General features: G+C 51.4%; 1 protein-coding gene across 9 annotated transcripts in view; it reads right to left on the reverse strand.

Moving 5' to 3' along the window:
- Positions 1-27,241, reverse strand: part of LOC139763247 (uncharacterized) — a 288,461-nt gene that overhangs the window by 252,000 nt on the left and 9,220 nt on the right. The window lies entirely within an intron of this gene.

Raw genomic sequence — 27,241 nt, forward strand, 5'->3', positions numbered from 1 at the left:
CCACAGCACGTACAGCCTCGCCGACAAGACAGCATGTACTCATTATACCACCGACTTACCTACACCCAATCAAGGCCACAGACACAGGTGTACCAACTGGCAGACACACCTGGCTACACCCATCGCTTCCTGAGCCACCCTCTCCGTACCCACACCGGGACACACACACCCTAGGCCACCCACGGGCCACATCCTCCCTCAACCACCCACCCATCCCTGGGCCACACCACACCTTGGCCATCCATCATCTCCGTGCCACACTCTCCCCGGGCCATCAACCAACCCTGGGGTGGCCACACCACCCCTGGGCCAACGACGCCAACTTTCCTTGGCCACAACCCTACACCCACAACCCCATTCCTTACGTTCCACACACGCTTTCTCCTTTCATCACAACCCCAAACGCCAGAACCACTCCCTCTTCAAATCCGCCTCCTCTCCCTCTCACACAACACTCTCCCAAACAATAACAATCCCGTCTTCATCACACAACACCAATCTTCACCTTAGAACCCCACTCTCCACCACACAACCCCAATCTCCTAAAATCACAACCTCACTCTCCAACACATAACCCAAGTCACTTCTCACCACAGCTACACTTGCTAACCCTACAACCAATACAACCCTACCCACAAGGTCGTCACTTTAGGGCCTCCTACAGTCTCACTTTCCATCCCTACAACATAGAATCTACCTCTTTAACCGCACACTCTGCCCTACGAACAGCATCAACAACCTTTAACTGCACCCCTCTATCCTACATAGTACCCGCAACTACAACCTTTAAACACAACCATTCTAACCGCACCTATAACCTTTAAAAGCACCCTCTACCCCTATCTAATAACCACAACTACAGCCTTTAACAGTATAGTGTACCCTCCTATGCGCACCTACAACTTTTAACCAGACTCTATCGAAATAACTACACTTACAGCCGTTAACCAAACTCTCTACCCTACCACAGTACTCACAACCTTTAACCACACACTCAGTCCTACTAGCAATATTTACAACCTTTAATTTCTACCCAACTTACAACCTACAACTACACACACACTACCCTACTAACCGCACTTACAATCTTTAACCACACTCTCTACCCTTCTAATAATACCTACAACATTTGATCTCTACCTTACTAACAGTACTTACAACCTATAACCGCACACTACCCGACTAGCAGTACTTACAACCTATAACCACACACTCTCTACCCAACTAACAACACATACAAGCTTTCTACATGCTTCCACTAGACTACGTCAGAGGAGTAGACAGAGAAGTGTTGTGTGTGCGTTCACGGGGAGACAGGGAGAGACAGATGACGTACACGAGGCATGAAGGAGGGGAGATGGGGAGAAGGAAAATGGGAAGGGTGGGGAGGAAAGGTGAGGGGAGAGAAATAAAGAGAAGTAGGGGAGAAGAGGAGGAGGAGGGGAGCGAGGCATGTGTGAAAGATATATAGTGAGGGGAAGATGGTGCAAGGCATACGGCGCCTCACGACATGAGGGGAGGGAGGGAGGGAAGTATGTTGGGCAAGTGTAAGGTAAGAAGGTGTGTTTGGGGGAGGTATGAGGTAGGGGGATGTGTGTCAGGGAAGTTTGAGGGAGGGAGGGAAATGTGTAGGGCAAGTGTAAAGGTAAGAAGGTGTGTCTGGGGGAGGTATGAGGTAGGGAGATGAGAGTCAGGGAAGTGTGAGGGGGAGGGGAAGTGTGTGAAGTAAGGAAGCGTGTTATGGTTGTGCTTTGGTACGGGTGTTCGCTGGAGGACAACAGGGCACGGAGGTGTGGTGGAGAACAGGATTATAGGAGGGTTTGTTGGAGAACAGTATGGTACGGGGTAGTGGTGGAGAACTGGAGATGTGGTTGAGAGGTGCATTGGAGGTACAAATTAGAATATATATATATATATATATATATATATATATATATATATATATATATATATATATATATATATATATATATATATATATGTCAGGATACAGGGAGGGGAGAGGGAAGGGAGGGGCCTGGAGGGAAGACGTCATGGCCAGAAAGCAGGGGTAACGCGTAGCGCTCACCACAGGAAGTTATGAAGTTGTGGAGCCCAAGTCTCGTGAGGTACGAGCTGTCAAGCGTGTGAGATGGAGACTGTATATACCGAACGTCAGATGCCCACGTCTGGGTGAGACAGAGGGAAAAGAAAGATACCTGGGGCAAAGGAGTGAGAATCGACAACCACTGTTGTGCCCGCTCACAGCAGCATTACCGGCGGGGTAATGTGGGAGGGAGTGGAGGGAAGGGCAACGTGGGAGGGTGTGGAGGGAAGGGTAACGTGGGAGGGTGTGGAGGGAAGGGTAACGTGGGAGGGTGTGGAGGGAAGGCAGTGTGGAGAGGCGGGAGGAGAGGCCCTTAATAGCCTCTGGAATGGGTCAGTCTTCCAGAGCAGCAAACTGGAACGAGACGTTCTTCGTGCGTGCCCCCCCCCCCCCCCAGCAGGAAGACCGGCCCTGTCGTGCAGCAGGAACTAGCAGCAGCTGCCTTCCCTGCAGCAGCAGCAGCACTACTTCCCCCCCGCCCCAGCAACAGCAGACACAGCAGCACCCGCCACTCCGGACGTGAGCCGGTGCAGCAGCCGTCTTGGTCGGCCGGATGCAACGATGGCCGGATAACTTACCTTCCGCTGGTGATTAAAACGTCTTCCAGTCCCCCCCAGGTGTGGTGACGACCCGCCAATCCCGCCACACCTTCCAATCATCACCCCCCTGATCCAGGCAGGAGGGAGGCGACTGGCCAATCCCGCCACACCTTCCAATCATCACCCACCCCTGGGCCTGATCCAGGCAGGAGGGAGGCGACTGGCCAATCCCGCCACACCTTCCAATCATCACCCACCCTGGGCCTGATCCAGGGAGGAGGGAGGCGACTGGCCAATCCCGCCACACCTTCCAATCATCACCCACCCCTGGGCCTGATCCAAGCGGGAGGGAGGCGACTGGCCAATCCCGCCACACCTTCCAATCATCACCCCCCTGATCCAGGCAGGAGGGAGGCGACTGGCCAATCCCGCCACACCTTCCAATCATCACCCACCCCTGGGCCTGATCCAAGCGGGAGGGAGGCGACTGGCCAATCCCGTCACACCTTCCAATCATCACCCACCCCTGGGCCTGATCCAAGCGGGAGGGAGGCGACTGGCCAATCCCGTCACACCTTCCAATCATCAACCCCCCTGGGCCTGATCCAAGCGGGAGGGAGGCGACTGGCCAATCCCGTCACACCTTCCAATCATCAACCCCCCTGGGCCTGATCCAAGCGGGAGGGAGGCGACTGGCCAATCCCGCCACACCTTCCAATCATCACCCACCCCTGGGCCTGATCCAAGCGGGAGGGAGGCGACTGGCCAATCCCGTCACACCTTCCAATCATCAACCCCCCTGGGCCTGATCCAGGCAGGAGGGAGGCGACTGGCCAATCCCGCCACACCTTCCAATCATGAGAGGAGTCTCTGTCCAGTAATGACCACCTTGCTCACCATACCTCAGGTTCACCTGGGATCGATCTTCACGGTCCTTCCCTAACCCAGCAGCTCAAGCTGATCCAAAGCCTTGAAGCTCCTCCTCTAGGTCCCCAAGCCAAGCTTAAGCTGACACCAAGCCTGACTGTCCTCCAGCTCTCCAGCAGCACCAAAGCTTGACGCTCCTACTGCTCCCCCTTAGCACTTCAAGCTGACCCAAGCCTCACGCTCCTCCAGCTTCACAGCAGCTTAAGCTGACCCCAAGCCTCACGCCCCACCAAGGTTTCACGCTTGACCGCGTGGTCCACCAAACTGTTACAACCGACTCTCACACCAGCCAATGTCCACCGGTACAAAGACGCCCATGATAATCACCGTCCTCCACTGGGGTCATGTCAAAGGTCAAGACACTTTACACAAGTAGTACCGCCGTGCTCAAGGGCTGTAAGGTCGTGCTCAAGGGCTGTAAGGTCGTGCTCCAAAGGCAAAAATAAAGAAAAGAAAAGAAAATCTTTTATACCCACGGACATTTCCGCAGCTAAAGCGTTCCCAGTTCGGGTCAGGATTTAAAGGAGATAAATAAATAGATAAATAAAAACAAGTAACACTTATCCGGGGCCGTGCCGATTTTCTGGAACATTCCCGACGAACCGTGAAGGAAAACCGGAAATTTTGACCTAAAGTGTACCTGGTCACCACAGGTGGGTGGGGGGACGCCACCACCTTCCCCTGATCCAGTGGTGGTGGTGGTATTCCCACCTTCAACAGTGAAATTTCCAAACCCCCACTGCATGTTACCAGTGGGTAACCTACAAAGTACACACACACACACACACACACACACACACACACACACACACCCGACGGGCCAGATCGTGCAGCCTCAAACAGCCTGACAAACCAGAGGAAGAAGAGTGCAGCCCGGTGCCCCAAAACAGGCTTGTAGGGAAGGGGTAAGGTCGAGTGTACACGGGCTTGTAGGAAGGGGTAAGGTCGAGTGTACACGGGCTTGTGGGAAGGGGTAAGGTCGAGTGTACACGAGCTTGTAGGAAGGGGTAAGGTCGAGTGTACACGGGCTTGTGGGAAGGGGTAAGGTCGAGTGTACACGGGCTTGTGGGAAGGGGTAAGGTCGAGTGTACACGGGCTTGTGGGAAGGGGTAAGGTCGAGTGTACACGGGCTTGTGGGAAGGGGTAAGGTCGAGTGTACACGGGCTTGTGGGAAGGGGTAAGGTCGAGTGTACACGGGCTTGTGGGAAGGGGTAAGGTCGAGTGTACACGGGCTTGTGGGAAGGGGTAAGGTCGAGTGTACACGGGCTTGTGGGAAGGGGTAAGGTCGAGTGTACACGGGCTTGTGGGAAGGGGTAAGGTCGAGTGTACACGGGCTTGTGGGAAGGGGTAAGGTCGAGTGTACACGGGCTTGTGGGAAGGGGTAGGGTCGATACAGTCAGTATGATTTGTCTTGACCTCTTGACCACGACAGTACGATCCTTGATGCACGACGGTACGATTCCTGATGCGCGACGGTACGATCCCTGATGCGCGACGGTACGATCCCTGATGCACGACGGCACGATCCTTGATGCACGACGGTACAATCCTTCATGCACGACGGTACGATCCTTGATGCACGACGGTACGATCCTTCATGCACGACGGTACGATCCTTGATGCACGACGGTACAATCCTTCATGCACGACGGTACGATCCTTGGTGTGGTGATCCTCACGGATCGAACCTCTGTGTTCAAGCGGTTGAGGAACTGTCCCTCACCTGGTGTCGGGGGGGGGATGATAATCCAAGGCCTATCGCTCTACCTCTACTGGTTGCTGTGGCCTTCGTGCCACCAATGACGAGGTGAGGAAGTAGTCACTGAGGATCTGTCCAGCGGCCGTGGGTGTACCAAGCTGCTGGTACACATGTGTCCCGACACCCGACCGGTAAAATTTAGGTCCGCGATATATCGGTTGTACCGTACCTTAATGAGTCTCGTAGCACCTTCGGCCTGCTCCTCAAACCGTATCATTACTCATAATCTATCCGGTCTATCGCCCCGGTATGAGATGATTCTAAGACGGCAAGTTCACGGACATAGCCCTCCTAGTATTTTGCGGTCTTTCTCATATCTTCTGATGAGGCTCTCGCGTCTCCACTTGAGTGACTGTAACTCAGAATGTTTTTTTAAGGCCTTTGCCGATGGCTCCGGTGTTTTAGCGAAGCGATGCGTGCAGTGAATGGACAGTACATTTCCTGTCTCGGCAATTTCGTCACTGTTAATTGCACTGTGCGTCCAACATCGACACCGGAGGAGCGAAAGTACTGGCAATTTGACGGGCATTGCGTCCCCCTCCCCCCGGGTGTTGGGGGGGGTAAAGCCAACCCTATCATCATCCTCACTATTGCCATGCTTGTAATGCTGTCGTCATCACAAGCCAGGTTTGCCGTCGAAACCACACCAACACCACACACACACACACACACACCTGAGTCACACAACAGACTCACTACTCCCCTCTTCCTCCTCCTCGTTCGCCGTTCAGCCAACGACGTTCATCCTAAGTCTTCGGTCGAACGTTCCCGCTCCGGTTAAGATCGCCTTGTTATTGAGGAGCTGGTCCGGTGGAAGACCCTCGATGGTCTTCTATACGAGGCTGGGTCGTCGATGTCTTTTGATGGAGGAGGCTGCCATGCTAATTCCAGCGTTGTCCGTGAAGGATGATATATAGCTCTGTAATTTGAGTTTTTTTTTTTTCTTTTCTTATCGCTTTCTGATACGAGAAATGAGGAAGAATGGAGGAAGGAAGGGGAGGAGGGGGGGGGTAGTAGGGGGAAGGGGAGGAGGTCATAGGACTTGTTTCCGGTGTGTGTGTCTGGGGGGGGAGGTCGACATCTTGAAAGCAAGAAATAAAGAGTTCTGACCGACCCCCAAACTGTCACACCCCGGCAACGGTGCGCGCTGGGAGGCTACACACCCACCAACTTGGCCAGTTTTTCCCTCCCCCCTTGCCCACATCAGTCCGGGCGAGCTATAACGATTATATCCGCCAAATGTCTTCGCCAAATCCGTGTATGTGACATCCGCATTTTGATCACCTTCAGAGGCCTCTGAAGAAAAGCGAATAGCGTCCGTCCAGCTTTCTCGACATTTGGCCAGTGTTCGACACCGGCGATGATGGTCTGTAATGATGGAGAGGAGTTTGGCTTAATAATAAGTCTGGGTCGAAGATGTACTTCCTCCAATGCGTCGGGAGAGGTTAGGTTTCCTCTGCAGCGAAGCCGGAAACACGTTGTAACTTTACGATGATGACGGACGCTCGTCCGCCCCCGCAGTTCGGTGGTAAGATAAAAAAAAAAAAAAACCCTGCATCAGTCCTCTTAACAACAAGGGGCCAGGCTGATAAGAGCCACTTCATCATCTAGTACGTGGTCAGGTACACCATGTACACGACTTGACTGACCAGTCACCACTTCTCCAATGTGAAATCCGGACCTTAGTTTGTCTTTGTGGCACCGAGTGATTCCACATCAAATATTTGAATTGAATCTTGGATACCTTATGAAGCTGCTTAGAATACTTGTCTTATCTCTAGTACAGACTGAGGATCATTTATCTCCAAGAGACCTTCCAAATGTAAGTTGATCTATCTCTTTCCACTTCGCTCCAAAAAAAAAAAAAAAAAAAAACGGGAGTCTAGAGTGATTTTTGACGCCGTCGCAAGTTTTGGTTTTTGGACGAGCCGTTCGTGGATCGGGTCGGTCGGCCAGCGATCTCTGCACATCTTTCCTCCTCCACACATGTCATCCGCCCTGACGTACGACTTTCCCTGGATGTACGCGAGCATTTGTATAGCGTCCTCTTCCGTCCTGCCTCACGTAGTAGTCTCCAGGACCGCGCAAAACCCAACCTTCCGCCTTCACTCGAGGGGTCAACGATTGTTCAGTCGAGCTCGCTGGAAGTAGTGTCGTTAGACGTAATGACTCGTAGATATTCTACATTAAATTCCCCGATATGATACGATGTCTACTTTTGCATCCGGTGATTTGGTCGAACACATTTACGTCTTTCCCTTTCCTGCGGCAGAGTTGAAGCCGCTGCTCATAAAACATGAGTCGTTACATAGAAAACTAGACACGGTGTCTGTTTCTACTCTCTCAGGATTCTTCTACTAGTGAGGTCTTCTCGCCCCCGAAGCCGTTTTCCCTCGACATGACTCATCTGTGTGTGTGTGTGTGAAGGCATCAATTTACATCGTAGTTTTTACGACGAAAAAAAAAAAAAAATAGTGATGATATCTGGTGTTGGTGCTACCGGCTAGCAGTGATGTCGGCGCTACCGGCTAGCAGTGATGTAAGTGCCACTGATTAGCACTGATTTTAAGCGCCACTGGTTAATAGTTCATTTCTTTAATCGCTTTACTTTGTCTTACATACGATGGGATACGTGAGTAATACTTCGATATCCTGTGAATCCCGGCGCGTTCGGGGGTCTCTTCCCACCCATCACACTTAGCGCCTGTGTCGCTGAGGCGCTGAATTTCCTGCAAGCGACACAGTTTCAGGGGCCTGGTTCTGGGGCAGAATGCACAGGCATCTATCAACGGTCCTCTCTAAATCCAATGGTATGGCGGCAATCTCAGCCATGTGCAACAAGAGGGAGGGTCCCCTTTTGAAGTCGTCTGAGCTGCTAATCTTTAGGGAGATTCTGCCTCGCTAAACACTGGTTCATACAACTTGTTTAGTGCCGCAGTCGTCTCCTCAACGTCCACCGTGAACTTGCCATCTCCTCCTCTTAACGAGACGTTGGTACATGTGATCCTTCGTCTCAATCCTCCGCAAGAAACGGTCATTTCTGTTCTTGAGCAAATTGTTCTTTGCTCTCCTGTTTCCTGAGTTACGTCTGATATTCTGAGTGTGCGATGAACCTCTTCTACTTTCTCTTTTTAAGATGTCATTTTCCTTGTGGTCCGCAACTCACAACCAGCTCGTGCAGAGTACCGCTCTTCTCCGTGTCGGGTCACACAGGTTGTTACCCCGTCGGTATGCGTCTGGTACCCCGTATTGTGTGGTACTGTAATTAACCTCCTCAAAAGAGACAGATTTAGCGTCCCGTCAATCAGACGGGGATTACTATAGCACTGCAGACAGCTCATTCTCTAGTTCTTCCCACCGTCTATATTGCTGTCGAGACTAAATATGTCAAATTATACCCCTCGTAGCGCGTGCAGTATCAAAATTCGCCAGTCCCTTTCAGGTTTGTTAAGAATGCGATACATCTGATGTGGCATTAACGCGACGATGGCACACACACACACAAGAAGAAAGAGCACTTCTGAAAGAATCAGAAGACGTATTATTCCCCCGAGCTCGAATCCGTTACCTGCTGATCGAAACCGATTCAGTCACAGGCGTCGCAACAGTTCCCGTTCTCGACACCTGTTTTGCTTGGCTTCCGGGGGAAAACCTACACAACCTGTTCGTCTCCACCTTGGGATGTGCTGGGTTTAACTCTCTTCGTTAGCGGGTCTTATCGCAACGGCTGACCGACCGACACACACACCGTGACCGTCAGTGGACATCCACTGTCCCTAGGAGGAGACCTGAAAAGTCTCATGACCCTTCAGGGGGAAGCCCCAGGACCGAACTCCACCTTCCGCAAGCCCTTGAGCACGATGGTACGACCCTTGAGCACGACGGTAAAGACGCTTGCGTACGACGGTAACGACCGTTTTGGCATCAAGGCGTGACCCTTGGGCACGATAACCTGACCTTTCTAAAGGCTAAACCACCACAAGCAAGGGTCACAACGCCGTGCTCGTGGGTCGTACCGTCGTGCCCAAGGATCGTAACCGTCGTGCTCAAGTGATTAAGCCCAACGCATGAATCTAACCAGCAAGGTACTTGGGAATAACAGCCCGCGACTAATTAGCCTAAACTTTCGTGCCATTCTTTTGCTCAAAGTCAAGTACACGCTGGAAAGAAACTTGTAAAAAACCACCGTAGTTCAGGTAACTTTGATCATAATTCAAACTAGTGACCGCGGTAGGAGGCAACCACCTTCCTGCACTGCGTATGGTTCCCGTCGTAACGACACCTCGCCTGTTTACGTTCTTAAGCCATGTGTTGCGTGTACCCCAGTTTCTCCCGTCGTAACTTGTGGCATCGTATACTTATGAGGCGACGGAGTGTGTATCGTCGCAACGCGTAGCGTCGCACATTGTAACGCCGTAGCACTGTAGGTTGCAGGGGGTTTGCAGTGTCGTACCCTGTAGCATCGTAAACTGTAGGGCCGCAGGGTGTGTGCGTCGCACAGTACAGCATCGTAAACTGTAGGGCCGCAGAGTATGAACCGTCGCACCGTGTAGCATCGTAAACTGTAGGGCCGCAGAGTATGTACCGTCGCACCGTGTAGCATCGTAAACTGTTGGGCCACAGGGTGTGTACCGTCGCACCGTGTAGCATCGTAAACTGTGGGGCCACAGGGTGTGTACCGTCGCACCGTGTAGCATCGTAAACTGTAGTGCCGCGGGGTGTGTACCATCGTACCGTGTAGATGGTAGTGTCGCAGTAATTAGCACTGTAGTACCCTAAACCCGTGTGAGGACGATGGTTCTATATCCTCGAACTCGACGGAACCAACCGTGAGTACGACGGTACGGCTCTTGAGCGAAACGGTACGACGATCCTCGAGGGCGACGGTGCGAGCCTTGGGCAGGAAGGTGTGACCTCTTAACTCTGAACTTTGGGAACAGGTCAAAGGCAAGGCTAATTTTCTGGTCATGCAGCTTATCTCGGTATCAATCCATACATGAAGAAATTAAGAAACAAGACGGAGTACCGGACGGCCACACAGGCACCGTCGTATTACGACAGAGCACTAAATTTTGACTTACAATTTCAAACACTTTCAGTGTTCAAATGTACTGAAATAAAGCACTTCACTGATAACAAATGTGAAAAAAACCTTGGAGTCGTAATGTCTGACGATTTCACTCTTCAGCGAACGAAACGAAGCAACAGATGCCTCCCTCAAAAACACGGTGGGATGGATCTTGCGGACCTTCAAGAACAAGAGAGAAAAAGCTAATGATGGCGGTCGTCGAAGCACTAAAAAAAATACTCTCATGTACAGGCATAACCTTACAAGGTGGGGAAGGTAAGGTAGTTCACAAGCTAGAAGGGCGTTCAAAGTTATCCTGTACGGCGCGTGCTGACGCAGCTAAGAAGCTGAACTACTGGGAAAAACGAAAAGGTGTACACTGACGGGAGAGGTCTACAGTACAATTATGCTTGGAAAATCACGAATGACATAGTTCCAAACATACACCAAAAAACGGCTTCCTATTGCCACATCAGATGTGGATGTCTGTATAATAATACCCATAATATCAAAAGATACGATAATCACACACACACACACACACACACACACACACACACACACACACACACATACACACACACACACACACACACACACACACACACACACACACACACACACACACACACACAAAATAAAAATACTTTAAAAAACCGGAGCCCAAGACTAAGTTACTTAAGACATAGCTTGCAAGCATCAGAATTACCATCGAGTAGGGGGAAGACACTCGAAGCCTACCCCATGTAGATACAAGCACCGTCGCTTCATATATGGAACGGTAACGTCTTGTCGCATTTCTAAAGCTCCCACGCCTATACTGCTGTCTGACACTACCAATCCAAGAATGAATAAATAAATACATAAAGTTGTGTTCTGACGCTCCATCACGCCACGGTGTTGTGTTCCAACACCAGAGCAGGCCGCAATGTTGTGTTCCGACACCACAGGAGACCACAATGCCGTATTCCAATCCTACCCCACACCACAATATTGTTTTCCGTCCACAGACAAGTGGCCCCTGGAATACCTCAATACCACAATACACGACGCCATGCAACACTCCTTCATGGTAGATTCCCTCCCCTCCCTTTTGCAATATATAGAACCGAGTAAGGTATTGCACCACCCCTACACTCTCCCCTCCACACACACATACACACACGCAGCCCCTACCCGAGTCTCCCATCACCTTACCCAACAGCTTTATCTCCTCGAGGAGTCTCGAGTCATGCCAACAGCGATGACAAAACCAGGTAATTAGTGAGCATAAGTCCTCATCACGGGCACATGATGAACCCTCCCTATGGAGAAAACTCACCATGGATATCTAAGTCCTCCTGCTGTCTGTCTCTCCCATGTATACCCATATAATGGCTCCTTTCCTCACGGGATTTCTTACATGAAGGTCTTATAACCTGGTCCCCAGCTCAAGGCGTCCCCCCCCCCCACCTACCACCACCACTCCATCCTCCTGTGGAGGAGGTACAGACAAGGGTGTACAGGTACCCCCACCACCAACCACCACCACCACTATTCATGAGTTGCCTCTGTACACTTCACACTTCTCTTCACGACCCGCTGTGCTGACAAGGCTGCTACACGACATGGCCTCTCTCTCTCTCTCTCTCTCTCTCTCTCTCTCTCTCTCTCTCTCTCTCTCTCTCTCTCTCTCTCTCTCTCTCTCTCTCTCCGCCAACTCTTATGTCTGCCCTCTTGTGTTCCTGTTCACAGTTACGGTAGACCATAACCTTCTGTCTGCCCTTTTCTTTGTCCATGTCCACCGCCAGGGTAGACCCTTAGTCCACTGCGTCTCTGCCCACCGTTAGGGCAGACCCCAAGCGCCCCCTTGCCTGCAGACGGCTAACGTACCTGTGTCCCACCTCACAAAACTACCCAACAAGGTCGCCCACACCAGACCGTCTCCAGGCACGTTCCTGTAAGTATCCGGTTCTTGGATTAAGCCCTCGCGTCTCTAAGTCCAATCCGTGGCCGTTTGTGTACCTATATTCCACCTGGGTTGCGACTTGACATCTTCAATGGTCATCCAAGACGATTCGTGCGTCCCTGTTATTTACCCCCGGATTATACCTTCTCTCCTTCCATCCGTACTAGTGACCATCCCTGTATCTAGGGCTGGGCCACCTACCCTAGTGGTCTCTCGCATCTTCCTAGGTTGGGGCCCACCTACCTTAGCCCTACCCTTGTGTCCGTACTCGTCCCTAGGGCTGAGCCGCCTGCCCTAGCATCATTAACTATTCACCATAATTGATCGGTCTCTTTAGACCTGCACTCTTGCATCCCTGGCCAGCGGCCCCTCCAGGCCATTTAATCACACTCTCGTCGCCTGGCTGGCCTCTCATTATACCCCTCTTCATCCTTGGGTCGATCCGGGGACACATCCTTCACCTCGACGCCCCTCTTTACCCTGAGCCCTCTCCTCCCTATCATCACGGCGGGGACCCTCCACCCTTGTCGTCCGTCAACAAGCAGTGGTACACCCACCCCGTGCACCATAAACGCAGGGATTAATCAGATACTGGCCGCAAGATTTAATGCAACACCCTCGTACACCAAGCCCTTCAAGCCCCGTCCGCCACCGCCCGTAACTCTCGCGAGAAAAAAAAATATTTTTACAAACTTTTGTCCTTGTTATTCCCAGGGACGGCGTGAGCCCGTGTTGACGCTTCCCACTCAATACTACAACTTAAAAACCTCAATAGAGGAAATGCGCAAACGACTGTAATATCGCCACACCTTTACGATACGTACTCTTGATCTGTGTCGCTCTAACGTGCGTTGGTCGCGCGCTCACAAGACCTCCCCCCCTCCTTCCCGCAGTAGTGTTACCAGCCTGCCAAATGTGTGGGTCGACTACAGCGCTATACATTACGCATACCACCGATTGGCAAGGTCTGCTTATGACGGGGGGGGGGGGGGGGGGGGGGGGGGGGGGCGTCAGTCGCCAACACCTTAATATTTTTGTTTTACTCGAAGATTACATTGTCGGTCTGACGTCACTGAAGGGAATTCTAACCAAAACAAAAAAGTCATCCGACCAGTCAACTTTGATATTTCCCCCCCGTCCCCCCCTCCTCTCTGTGGCCCACCTTCCCCGTCCCTCTCTGTGGCCCACCTTCTCTGCCCTCCCTCCCCCACCCCCTTCTAAACAGCCCACCTTCGCTCCTCGCTCCTTTCCATGGCCCACCTTCCTCGACCCTCTCAGGTGACGCGACCGACCTCCTCCGCCCCGTACAACGGGTGGGACCCATTTCTCCTCGGACCCCTCTACCCTAAACTGCCACAAATAACTTTCCAACCCCTGAATATCCGCGAACCACCTCCGACGTCCACATGTCGCAACCCAACTCCGACACCCACCACAAACGTCCCGTCTCAGGACGTCGCAACCCACTCCCCTTTGTCTGTGGATAACCCCTTCGCGTGGTCCGTCGCAACCCGTCACATGTCTAGTACAGACCATGAACCCCGTCCTCCCGAGCTACCGTCGTCTACCACACTCTTTCCTCTCGACTGTCGCAATCACTCACCCTCGACCTTCTCATGTGTCGCAACTTACTACCCTCGTCCCTCTCAGCTGTCGCAACCCCAGCCTCCACATCCCTCCCTCTCATCCCTCTCCGCTGATGCAACCCACCTTCCACCACCAACCCCCTCAACTCCAGCACTGCTCTGCCACACCATCAATCTCAACTGTCGCAACCCACTTCCAGCGACCCTCTGAACTTATACAGCCAAGCTAGTCAGCAGAATCAGCCTCCGTATCCACTACCTTTCCCCAGAACTAGAACAGCCTGTCCTTCGTTGTCTCTGTCAATGGTGTTCTTTCACTGTCCCACCCTCCCTGAGTCTTTGTGTGTTCTCTGTCCTCTCCACACCTCCCTTCCATCCTCTTGTTTATCTTATCCTTCTGCTTCCCCTCCCTCTCCGTGTCTTTGTTTCTCTTATCCTTTTCAAGCACCCCTTCTTGGTGTGCATGTCATCCTTTCGTTGCTCTCCTTGCCTGTGTTTGTTTCCGTCGTGCGACCGCCCATCACACGACCTGTCACAGTGTCCCACCCATATATATCACCTCAGCCGGCACCTATTCCTTCCCACGTAGGTGATACCTCAGGTGGTGGAAGTCCCCTCCCACATCCCTCAGGTGGTAGCTGTCCTCTCCCCCACACATACCTCAAGTGGTAGCTGTCCTCTCCCCAACACATACCTCAAGTGGTAGCTGTCCTCTCCCCAACACATACCTCAAGTGGTAGCTGTCCTCTCCCCCGCACATACCTCAAGTGGTAGCTGTCCTCTCCCCCACACATACCTCAAGTGGTAGCTGTCCTCTCCCCCACACATACCTGAAGTGGTAGCTGTCCTCTCCCCCACATATCCCAAGTGGTAGTTGTCCTTCCGCCCCCCCCCCCCAACCCACATAATACCTCAGGTGGCAGCTGTCCCCTCCTCCCACATACCTCAGGTGGCAGCTGGCTCTTCAGTGCACCACCCCGGCTGTTTCCTGCGCGCCACCTGCCACGGCCCGCCTCCTGTTGTCTCCGCACCAGCGATTCGCATCGCGCACAACACCTGCAAGTACCCTACACCTGTCTCCCCTCTTCTACGTCGCACACCTGCCTAGCTCTTCTCATTTTGTTTTTTCTTTTTTTCGTATCACACCTGCCTTTCTCTCGTCATCCCCTTCATCTCTTGAGTCAGATCCACCCTAGATTACGGCCAAGTAAGCGAAGTCAACGTAAAGGATAAATAATCGTGAGGAAAAAACTTTATCTCTTACTAGCACCCCCTACTGGGTCCAGGTCTGGTTTGTTATCCTGTCCTCTTGCCTGTCGCACCGTCTTCTTGGACTCTCTAACCTGTCGCACCCTCTTCTTGGTCTCTCTAATCTGTCGCACCTTCTTCCTGTCTCTCTCACCTGTGGCACCCTATTCCCCTGTCGCCCTCACGTGTGGCGCCCTCTTATCCTGCCTCTCTCGCATGTCACGTCCTCTTACCGCGTTCCTCTCAAATGTCGCATCGCTTCCTCCTGTCCTTGTCACTCGTTACGCCACCTTGCCTCCGTCACGCTCGGCACGTCCCTATGCCCTGTCACACATCCTTATCCCGTCTGTCGCACCCTCTTGCACCATCCCTTTTTCACCTGACTACCCGTCTTACCCCAAGTCCTGCTCATCCGTCGCACCCTCTGCCTCTCACCTGCACTAGCGCCTCGTCCCGGCCCACTTAACCATCGCACATATAGCCAAACAGATACCTTCAAAACAAACGTTACAATCCAGTAAAAACCATCTGCAGCAGCTGGTGCTGCAGCGGACAACAACAACCACCTGGATTCCAGGCTCCTCCGGCAAGAAGAGGACCCCTGGTGGTCCTGGAGGTGAGGTGGGGCCCCCTCTCCTGCAACAAGGTCCCTAGTGGTCCTAGACGCAAGGCTCCTCCTGCAAGGGAAGGTTCAGAAGAGGCTCCTACATGCCGGGGGATTCCGATGGTTCCTTCAGGCAGGCAGATCACACCGGGAACCTGCAGGCGAGGTTGGTGCAAGAAGGGGATCCCCTGGTGGTCCTCGGGGTTGAAGCTGCTCCAGCAAGAAGGACAATTCCAGGGTCTCTGGCTGGGTACAAACCCTGAGAGAAACCATTCCAGGAACGATCCAGGTACGTTGCACCACCTTCCCCCTCCGTCTTCCCCCAACCACATTCCCCCTCCGTCTTCCCCCACCACATCCCCCCCCGCTCCGTCTTCCCCCCACCAAACACACACTGTGTCTACATCCTACACACGTCGTTTCCCCCTTCCCTCATCCCCCCCCCCCGCTACAGCGAGGTGCCCCCCACGCCCTCTTCTCGAAATCCTCGAGTTTCCATCAACGTTTTCTTCCGCCCAGGGATCCCCCGCTTCATGCCATTGCTCTCGTTCTTGCCGTGTAGCGCGGACCACATCTCATCCTCCCTCCTTATTACCTGTCCGTGGGAAATAGTTCCATATCCTCACCTTAGCTGAACCTTCGAGTGCGGGACATCCCAGACAATCCAATCTAATACTGGATAATATAAGGTACATCACACGCACACACACACGCACACACATACACACACACACACACACACACTAGAGCATGGCAGCACAAGCAACTTGGACCAAGTGTGTGTGTGTGTGTGTGTGTGTGTGTGTGTGTGTGGGGGGGGGGGGGTTCTTGCAAGTGTGAGTGTTGGGCAGGGCCTGGACCTACGGCGTGAGCTCGGCCGGCACACAACACGAGCTCCCTGATGGATCACATCTGCAAGGAGGGCAGAGAGGGCTCTCTCTCTCTCTCTCTCTCTCTCTCTCTCTCTCTCTCTCTCTCTCTCTCTCTCTCTCTCTCTGTGTGTGTGTGCTGCAACTGCCTCCTGTCGACACAGACAGCCAGATGGATCAAGTATTAAGAGACAGAGAGAACAACAGGGATTTCTATGGCTACATATCTTGTAAGTGTGTGTGTGTGTGTGTGTGTGTGTGTGTGTGTGTGTGTGTGTAAAGATGCAGTCAAACAGGGGACCACATGCAACTGAACCTGGTGTTTCTGGTGCAGGTTATATGCCGACTACGAATCACAACAGCATGGTGGATCAGGTTCCCTACGTTACGATCTGTACGTCAGCCGGAGTGGAGTAAACCCTCATCCACCCGTCTATACTGAGGGAGGGAGGGAGGGAGGGACAACAAGAGGTTGGCGGATCAACCTGACCCGGTGAAATCGTCGGGGCTTGCGACGCCCAAGCGGATCGCAAACCTTTCCGACCCTTCCAGCGTTGTGCAGTGAGGGGGGGGGGGAGAACCTGGTGGATCAGCTTGTGAGGTGGAGGTGAGGGGGAAGAACTCTCCCCCTCCCCCCTCCTCAGTCCCTGAAGTGTTGTGAAGGAGGCAGGAGGCTGGAGGGGGGGGGGGGGGTGAGGAAGGAAACCCTTCCCTGGAAACTTGGAGGTAAAGTTGGGAAGGGGTTGTGCCGACTTACAACCCACCAAACACAACTCGCTCCGGTATTCCCCGGGTCACTCCGACACTGACAACCCCTTCACAAGGGCGGGGACCCGGCCCTGCCCTGCCCTCCCCCCCATCTCCGGAAATATGGAAGACCCGGCACACAGCACCTGCGGTCGCTATGTTGTTTACAACACCGCGGGCGGCCCTCCTGCCCACGGCAAACGGCTTTCCTGAATACTAAGATTTCCCGCGCACCTCGGTCGCACGACGGTTTCCAGGGCCGCGGACCACACCGTACCTTGGCCGTGCGACGGTCTGCGCCCGTCGCACGGCCTACGACAACCAAGACGTACGCAAGAATTTATCTGTCTTTGGGATAAACGTCATGATGAAGACCAGGCGGACACTGCCAAGCTTTACTTTACAAACAATTATGAAGTCTGGGAAACATTAATGGCGCCCGGGAAACATTTACGGCGTCTGAGGAAACATTTTTGAAGAACTAGAAACGTTTATGGAGTCTGGGGAACGTTTGTGAAACCTCGAACACCTTCAGCCAGTCTGGAAAACTTTTATGAAGTAAAACAAAAAAAAAAGTTTGTTAATTCTTGGATACGTTCACGCGGTCTGTCCAACGTTTGTGAAGTGTGGGAAACGTTCCCACTACAGCAGGGGCTGTGCTGTCTTACTCTGGTTCCAGGGTATGTGTTCTAACCCTGCAGCCCGGCCTGCCACCACGCTCTTCCCGCTGGTGGCCTGATGGACCAGGGCGCCGCCCTTCGGTTCCCTCAGCCTTCCTGATACTCACTGTCCTGATACTCCTCATACTCACTCTGTTATGATACTCCCCGGCGGTGAATTTATCTAATTCTATTTCTAAAGGCATCTAAAACTCTTTGTCTTTCATTGATATTCCAAACATTTTCTTGTCCCTCGAGAGAGATGGATTTCTCCTTGCCGCCACCGTGGGAGCACACCAAGAATCCTGTAACCCCTCAGACCCCAGGCTGCTTGAACACTTGTAACGCGAACCACCGCCCTGTACCCGCTGTAATGCTCAACAGGCCACTTGAAGAACCGTATGTGCCTTAGATCCCCAGTCCACACACACACACACACGCTACCTCGCTAACGCGGGAAATGGCGAATAGTTTGAAAGAAAGAAATATATATATATATATATATATATATATATATATATATATATATATATATATATATATATATATATAACACCCAAACTCACGCCCTCTAGTCAATATACACCCGAAACATAAATCAATTACTGAAGACTTCCATATCGGATCGCTCGCCAAACTTTCCTCCGTCGACCCGACCCGATCCCCCCTCCCCAAGACCTCTTAACTGGGTCACGCGACGAGGAAGGACAGGCGCCCGCAAGACGTTCTCAAACATGCCTTCCATAAATCTGATGCACACGTGAAGACCCGCTTCGCACGTGCGGCGGCGGGGGGCGCGACGCCGACGCTGCTCCTCTGTGTGTGTGTGTGTGGGGGGGGGGGGGGGGAATAACGTGCGAACTGATGGAGAAAAACACTTTAGAGAGAAGACGCGCCAAGCAGAAGTAACTTGGCTGCAGTTTGACCCCGAGGGAGAAACACGATAATCAATGCATCTGAAACATGCGAACGACTTAAAGACAAGTCTATCCCGCCACTTGGCCGGGATGGAAGGAGTTAGAGAGAGAGAGAGAGAGAGAGAGAGAGAGAGAGAGAGAGAGAGAGAGAGAGAGAGAGAGAGAGTACGGCAAGCGGTGCAATGTCTCTCTCTCTCTCTCTCTCTCTCTCTCTTTCTCTCTCTCCCGCACACACGTCTTCAACCTTCCACCTCAACTCGGCAACAAGAAATATAAACAAAACTTTACCCACGACCCATAACTTGCGGCGGCGCGGGCATCAGGCAGGCCCCCCTCCGTCCGCTCGCCCAACAACAACAACAACAACGTATACACAAAACGTTATTACAATTCCCGACTATGTCGCATGCGCTCAGCCACACCACATACCATACCTCACCACACCGAGACTACCCATCACCACCACCCTTCCCCCATCAACCCAAGCACCCATCCTTCAACAGGTCACCCACATCATCATCAAAAATAACCTCGAAAAGACTTCCCAAATCCCCCTCTCCCCCCTCGATCTGTCCCTTGCCTCAGTAACATCATGCGACCAACTTGACCTTAAAACGGATGAAGGGAAAAAGCAAATAACTCCTCCTCCTCCTCCCTGTACCACTGTGGCTATGCCACTTCCGAGGATAATGAAAAAGTAGGGACAAAAACGCCAGCGAGCGGTATGGCTGGCAGGGGGAGGCCTGACCCAATTAGAAAATGTACCCGGGTCGGAGGAGGAAGAGGGGGGGGGGGGGAGATGGTAGCGGCGACATACGTCTGCCACATCGGGTATGTATATAGCGACCCTCCGCATCCTCCAGACTCCCTTGGTCGTCCCCTTACACCTCCCTCCCTCCACACACACACACACACACATTCCCTGGTGTTCTGGTCTGTCAGTGTATGCTTTCACCTTCTGTCCGGTCTGGGTTAATTAAATGAACGATTAACCGCTGTTATCGTCATCATCAACATCATTATCATTACCAGTCTGACCATGATAATGCCTCTATTTCATTATCATTATGACACATAGACAAAGTTCTACTACAAACATCGATTATAAGAAGAAACACACAGACACAACAGACACATGGGGGACCACGCAGCACTGCCAGTCTGGGGAGACCTTACGAACTCTGACCTCGGGGAAACCATAAGTAAACCAAGGTCAACTGTCACCCCACCTCCCCTGGGGGGGGGATAATAAAACCATGGGTAAACCCACATTACTGGAACTACAGGTACCAACCTTACGGTATCTTTATTTACATGTAAACTGCCTCTCAATAATTCACGACTCTACTTCAACTAATCATTCGTAACTTGAGATAATTCTTTACGATGTAACACCGAAGAATTATCAACAGACACCATCTCTTCTTCACCGTAGACTTTATACAACCCTTACATACTCGGTAACAAGTTATCACAGCGGGTGGGTTTACATGACATGATCCTTGTGTAAACCACATCCAAGTAGTTTTAACATATGAACCTGACCTACACACTTACACCCATGCACACACCTCCCCCAGGTAAACCCGCCCGGTGGAATACAGTTTACAATTTCCTGTGTGACAAATATGCATCTGAATAATAATTACAAATGTAATGCCGGTAGAGGCAAAGATAATTACTGAAGTGAAGGAGAAGGGAGAATTAATTACATAATTACTTGGGTAATACAGGAGGCATCAAACGTAATTAGAAAGGTGAAAAAGAGGAAGCGGTGGTCGCACGGACGATTAAAGCGGGAGGCAATGATGATAACCCAAGATATAAGCGGGAGGCAACAATGATAACACCAGATATAAGCGGGAGGCAACAATGATAACACCAGATATAAGCGGGAGGCAACAATGATAACACCAGATATAAGCGGGAGGCAACAATGATAACACCAGATATAAGCGGGAGGCAACAATGATAACACCAGATATAAGCGGGAGGCAACAATGATAACACCAGATATAAGCGGGAGGCAACAATGATAACACCAGATATAAGCGGGAGGCAACAATGATAACACCAGATATAAGCGGGAGGCAACAATGATAACACCAGATATAAGCGGGAGGCAACAATGATAACACCAGATATAAGCGGGAGGCAACAATGATAACACCAGATATAAGCGGGAGGCAACAATGATAACACCAGATATAAGCGGGAGGCAATGATGATAACCCAAGATATAAGCGGGAGGCAACAATGATAACACCAGATATAAGCGGGAGGCAACAATGATAACACCAGATATAAGCGGGAGGCAACAATGATAACATGACATAAGCGGGAGGCAACAATGATAACATGACATAAGCGGGAGGCAACAATGATAACACCAGATATAAGCGGGAGGCAACAATGATAACAAGATATAAGCGGGAGGCAACAATGATAACACCAGATATAAGCGGGAGGCAACAATGATAACAAGATATAAGCGGGAGGCAACAATGATAACCCAAGATATACGCCGGAGGCAACAAGGATAACACAACATATAGACGGAAAGCACCGCTGATAACAGACGATACAGAAAGCCAAGCCACGATAACAGAAAATAGAGACGGAAGCAAAAATATAGTTAATATGGAGGGATACAGAGGTGATGAGAGATACACAGGGAGACAGAGGTAAAGAGAGGAGAGATAAAGGCGAAGGAAGAGATAATAGATGGTGGTGGCCGGCTATAATATCCTGGGCAATACGGATGTTGGAAGAGATGATCACAAGGGTATGGACCAGGTGGAGACGGCGATAGTAAAGATATAAAAGATAAAGCGGCTGCGGTAATTACACCGGGGTTAAAATGAGGATGAGAAACAGATAAAAGATAAGGCAGGTGCAGGCAGCTATACTAACGAGGATAAGACAGGTGGAGGCAGCTATAATAACGCAGACAAGTGGAGGCAGCTACAATTGCAAAGATAAGATAGGTGTCTGCAGATATAATCACAAAGATAAGACAGTGAAAGCAGCTATAATCATAAAGGCACGACAGGTGGAGGCAGCTATAATCACAAAGATACGACAGAGAGAATGCAGCTATAATTACAGAGATACGACATGTGAAGGCAGCTATAATTACGAAGGAACACGAGAGCTCAAAAAAAAAGAAAATATACGAACATGACAACAGGTATGGAGGCACCAATATTTGTGTGTGTGTGTGTGTGTGTGTGTGTGTGTGTGTGTGTATATATATATATAAATATATATATATATATATATATATATATATATATATATATATATATATATATATATATATATATAGAGAGAGAGAGAGAGAGAGAGAGAGAGAGAGAGAGAGAGGAAAAGAGAGAGAGTAACACAATAGAAGAAACATTAAAAATCACAGACTGTACACGGGATGATGTGAAAATCTTATTTCACCCAAAGGATTTTATAATTAAGGCCAAACTGGTGATATAATTAAATGGCACGACAAACGCCGGGTTGGGGGAGAGGTGGAAATGGGGAGGGGGGGGGGGGGGTGGAAGCAATAATTACCTAAGTGCAAAACACACAACGAGATAACAGGCGCCTGTGATCTCAACGCTGTCAGGCCATGAGGGCGAGAATCGTTCAACATCAATTACGACTTTTCGACTGTCAAAGCATTATCTATATACCTGCGGTCAGCTGATAAGGATATACCAGGCCTTTAAACCTGACCCCAACCCCCTCTCCCCACCCTTGTGCATGACGGCCCGACCATCCGGAGGTCGTAAAGTCGTGATCAAAGATCATACACTGTAACGTTAAAGGGTCGTACCATAGTTATCAAGGGTCGTACCGTCGTGCTCAAGGGTCATACCATAGTTATCAAGGGTTGTACCTTCGTGATCAAGGGTCATACCATAGTTATCAAGGGTCGTACCTTCGTGGTCAAGGGTCATACCATAGTTATCAAGGGTCGTACCTTCGTGCTCAAGGGTCGTAACAGTCGTTAAAGATTAGAATCTCATTACAGGTAAAGGGGTCATTAGCGCTCCCGCAAGCCCTTAAACGAATTAAATCCACAAATCACTTAAAAGGTCATTCATGAATGGAAGGTTGTTTACTGGTTTAAAGGTCTGGTGTAAAGCAATTCTTTGTCAGACTTTCTCTACCAACCGAAGCCCCTAAACAGTTACGTGTTCCTTTAAAGGTAACTCTACTAATACAAAACCCCTTAAAAAACTTTAAATGGCCCTTCAGAGCTAGGCATGAATAATTACCTCCCTAAAAAGGTCCCTAATGACGTCAAGAATTAAAGGTCCCAATATGTCAAGAAGTCTGTCATATTTGGGTCTACAATCCAAAGTTATGGTTCTCATATGGTCTATAATAAGACTACGACCTCAATCGAAGAAAATAAATGATTTTGACCCCTAAACCTTGGTACCTTAATGAGTTCAAGACACTCCATGAGGTAATTATCACTAATAAACACAAATCTTCACTGATAAAGTACCTCATTAGTTAAATGGCTTTAATGAGCTGAAAGGAAGTACCCACATGATGCTTCCCCCATCAATAAAACGTTTAAATCCCCAGAAAATATCAACTTCATGACACACACACACACACACAAACACACACACACACACAGAGAAACAAACAACATCAATTTAAAAAAGATAATAATCCCTAATGACACACGACTGCGATTAGTTTTAAAAGTTCCAAACCCTCACAACCACCCCCACCCCCCCCAACCCCCAAATTCCACAACCAACGCCGAAGTTTATACTTCACAAATAACAACATCAGCACCACCACCCATCAAGTCCCTTCCAACGCATCCATGAATGAAGCGTTTGTTTACAAATGTTTTATGGTGACGTAAAGAGAAACAGCTGAGGGAGAGGAGTGAGTGAAAACAAGTGCTACTACTCCAGTAGGATGGGGGATGGGGGGGGGGGGGGAGGGGGAGAGGAAACTTTTGAGCAATCGATGCAACTTGACAAATGATCATAACAGCGCCGTCCTTAACTCTCTCTCTCTCTCTCTCTCTCTCTCTCTCTCTCTCTCTCTCTCTCTCTCTCTCTCTCTCTCTCTCTCTCTCTCCACCCCCAAATCCCACCGAATCATCATCCTCTTGAGGAGCTGGGGGGGGGGGGGGGAGGAGAGGAGGAGGAGGAGGAGGAGGAGGAGGAGGAGGAGGAGGAGGAGGAGGAGGAGCTGCATGCAGCTAAGTGGGGAGAGAGAAGGGATAGGAGGGAGAGGGGAGGCGATATATCATCTCGAGAACTTAAAAAAAGTTTATTTCTTTCTGTCTCCTCTCGATCATTGTGAGTGTGTGTGCACAACCCCCGGTCGAGCTCTTATTATGAATGGCGATTCTGTTATGGGACTCCAGATGACCTGTGTTGTGACCGACTCCCTCTGTGGCTAATGGTGATTACCGCCTACCCTCCTCCTCCTCCTCCTCCCCACACACATACGTGTGGCGAGTCTCCCACGTACACATAAGTGGGACGAGTCTCCCACGTACACATACGTGGGACGAGTCTCCCACGTACACATACGTGGGGCGAGTCTCCTCCCCACACATACGTGGGACGAGTCTCCTCTCCACACACACGTGGGACGAGTCTCCCACGTACACATACGTGGGACGAGTCTCCCACGTACACATACGTGGGGCGAGTCTCCTCCCCACACATACGTGGGACGAGTCTCCTCCCCACACATACGTGGGGCGAGTCTCCTCCCCACACATACGTGGGACGAGTCTCCTCCCCACACACGTGGGACGAGTCCATCATCGCTCTCAGCGGCTCCCACCCACGACCTACCCAGGTAATTAACCATCAATTATAATAATCCAGCGGCCTATGTAGGGAGGGAGGGGGTTTGGCGACGTTAATGGGGGGAGGGGCGTGATGGGGGGATGTAAAAGGGGTAAAGGAGGAGGGGGAGGAGAGAAGAGAGTTGGGCAGTGGGAGGGGGAGGAGGAGGTGGAGGAGGGGCGTAGGGGGGAAGGTGGGGGTGAGTGTCAGGTCATGACAGGCGAACCCGCTCACCTAGACGGACCCCGAGAGGAGAAGACATGCTCCTTCCCTCTCACCTCCCACTCTCTCTCTCTCTCTACCTCTCCCTCCCTCTCTCTTCCTCATGACCTCATTATTACGGACATCATCTTCGGCTTGGGTATAGCAGCGTCTTGCCCCCCGGGGGTCTCGAGGCGGCGCTACACCGAGACCACACGATCTGCAGGCAACGACTGATGAGGAGGGAGGCGGAGGAGGAGCAGCAGGAGGAGGAGGAGGAGGAGGAGGCATTGCCACGTGGAGATATGTGTTGTGTGTGTGTGTGTGTGTGTGTGTGTGTGTGTGTGTGGTACGTTCGCCGCTCTCCGCAAGATCCCGGGGACGACGCTCCCTCCCTCCGTGTGAGAATCCAATTTTAAAGACTTCCTCACGAGTAGTTTCATATGAATGGAATTATTTTACAAGGGCCTTCTCTCCCTCCCCCCCTCCCCCACACCTTTTTACCCCCGGAGTGTGGGGGGTGGGGGGGTTGGTCCTGTCTTCCGCGAACGAACGTTTTACTATGAATGACGTGGGCAGGGCTTTTGTGTGTATCCCCTCCTGCACACATACTCTACCATCCGCCCCTCTGCACCTTGCATACCCAGCTATGTCAACACCAGGAAACTTGTGTGCAACAGGACGAGGTTCACCTAGACTGACCCGACTCAACCACCTCCCCACCTCCTCCATCCAACAACCCCCTCCTCCATCCATCTCCAGCAACCTCAAGCTCCTCCTCCCCCACCACACACACACACACACACACACACACACACCTCACGGTACAAGCCTGCTGCTCCCTCCTTTAACAAGACTTTATGGCCTCTATAATAACAAGAACGAAGACGAAATATATATATATATATATATATATATATATATATATATATATATATATATATATATATATATATTTCTTTTTTGTGTGTGACTGGGAGGCTACCAGCACCAGCACCTTGCTTCCTGGGAGGGTTCGGCCACGACTTCTGCCGGACGAGGCCTTTCTATTGCCGTCTTGATCCCAAGATTACTCCCTTTCCCTTCCAGAGGCGACCCGCTTACGGCTTCTCTGCCTTCATCCTTGCCGGCCCCTTCCCCCACCCCACCCCCCACCTCAAACCCCTTGCTTTCTACAAGCGACCCCGGGGAGTAGACGCTTCTCCACCTACACCCGGCGGACCCTTTCCTCCTTCTACAAGCGACCCACTAAAGAAGGAGTCTCGACCTACATCACACACGGACCCTTCCATTCTTGCCGTCGACCCAAAGGAGAGGCTTCGTCACCCGGCCACGTCCAGCGTCTTCTACGAGAGGCAGGATGACGCTCCTCCGCCTCCAGGAGGTCCTCAGAGCACCCAGTGTACTTCTACAAGCCACCTACAGGAGCCTCTCCACCTACCGAGTGATTCTGAGGTGGCCACTCTGGCGTATCCCCGGGGGCTGTCTTCCCCAGCTAGACCCCGGGGGGACTTGTTCCCAGGGATATCTTCCCTTCCAGACCCTGGGGGGATATTCCAGGGGCTCTCTTCTCTACCATATCCTGGGGGAATTCCTTGGGCTATCTTTCCCAGCAGACCCCTGGGGGTCTTGTCTCGGGGGGGGGGCTATCTTCCCCGGAAGACCCTGGGGACTTGTCACAGGGGGCTATCTTAACCGGAAGACCCTGGGGACTCGCTTTACCTTGAGCACCGTCAGTGAGCTTGGAACACACACACACACACACACACACACACAGCCTCCCCACACACGTACCTGACAAAACTCCTTCCCTCCCCCACTCCGCCGTACCCTCACTTGCCATCAACCCATAAAAATGGACGTGTTAGGGTCGGCCTGCCCCACCCACGAGTGCCTGCATCCATTAGCCGCGGGATCAGACAGGTATATAAGTTAGGGAGGAAACGGGGCAACAATAAGAGATTCATAAATTTGGGTGGTGACGCCTGACCCCAGGTTGGTCGGCGCCGTGGAGACTGTCCCCCTTGCTCTGCCCCTCCCCCCTCCCCACCCCCCCCTTGGAGTCTTCCACCGCCACAACCACTCCACCTCCACAACCCTTGCTTCCTTTCCCCACGTCCCTCCCGTCCATATCCCCTCTTAACACAACCTTAGAGGTCATTACAAGACGTGAACCACCATTTCCCCGACCTGGATTCGTATTGCAGGTAAGAAAAAAAAAGAGGGAAAATGCAATTTGGTTGTGTAAACAT

This window comes from Panulirus ornatus, chromosome 46, assembly GCF_036320965.1.
Source record: "Panulirus ornatus isolate Po-2019 chromosome 46, ASM3632096v1, whole genome shotgun sequence".
Lineage (NCBI taxonomy): Eukaryota > Metazoa > Arthropoda > Malacostraca > Decapoda > Palinuridae > Panulirus > Panulirus ornatus.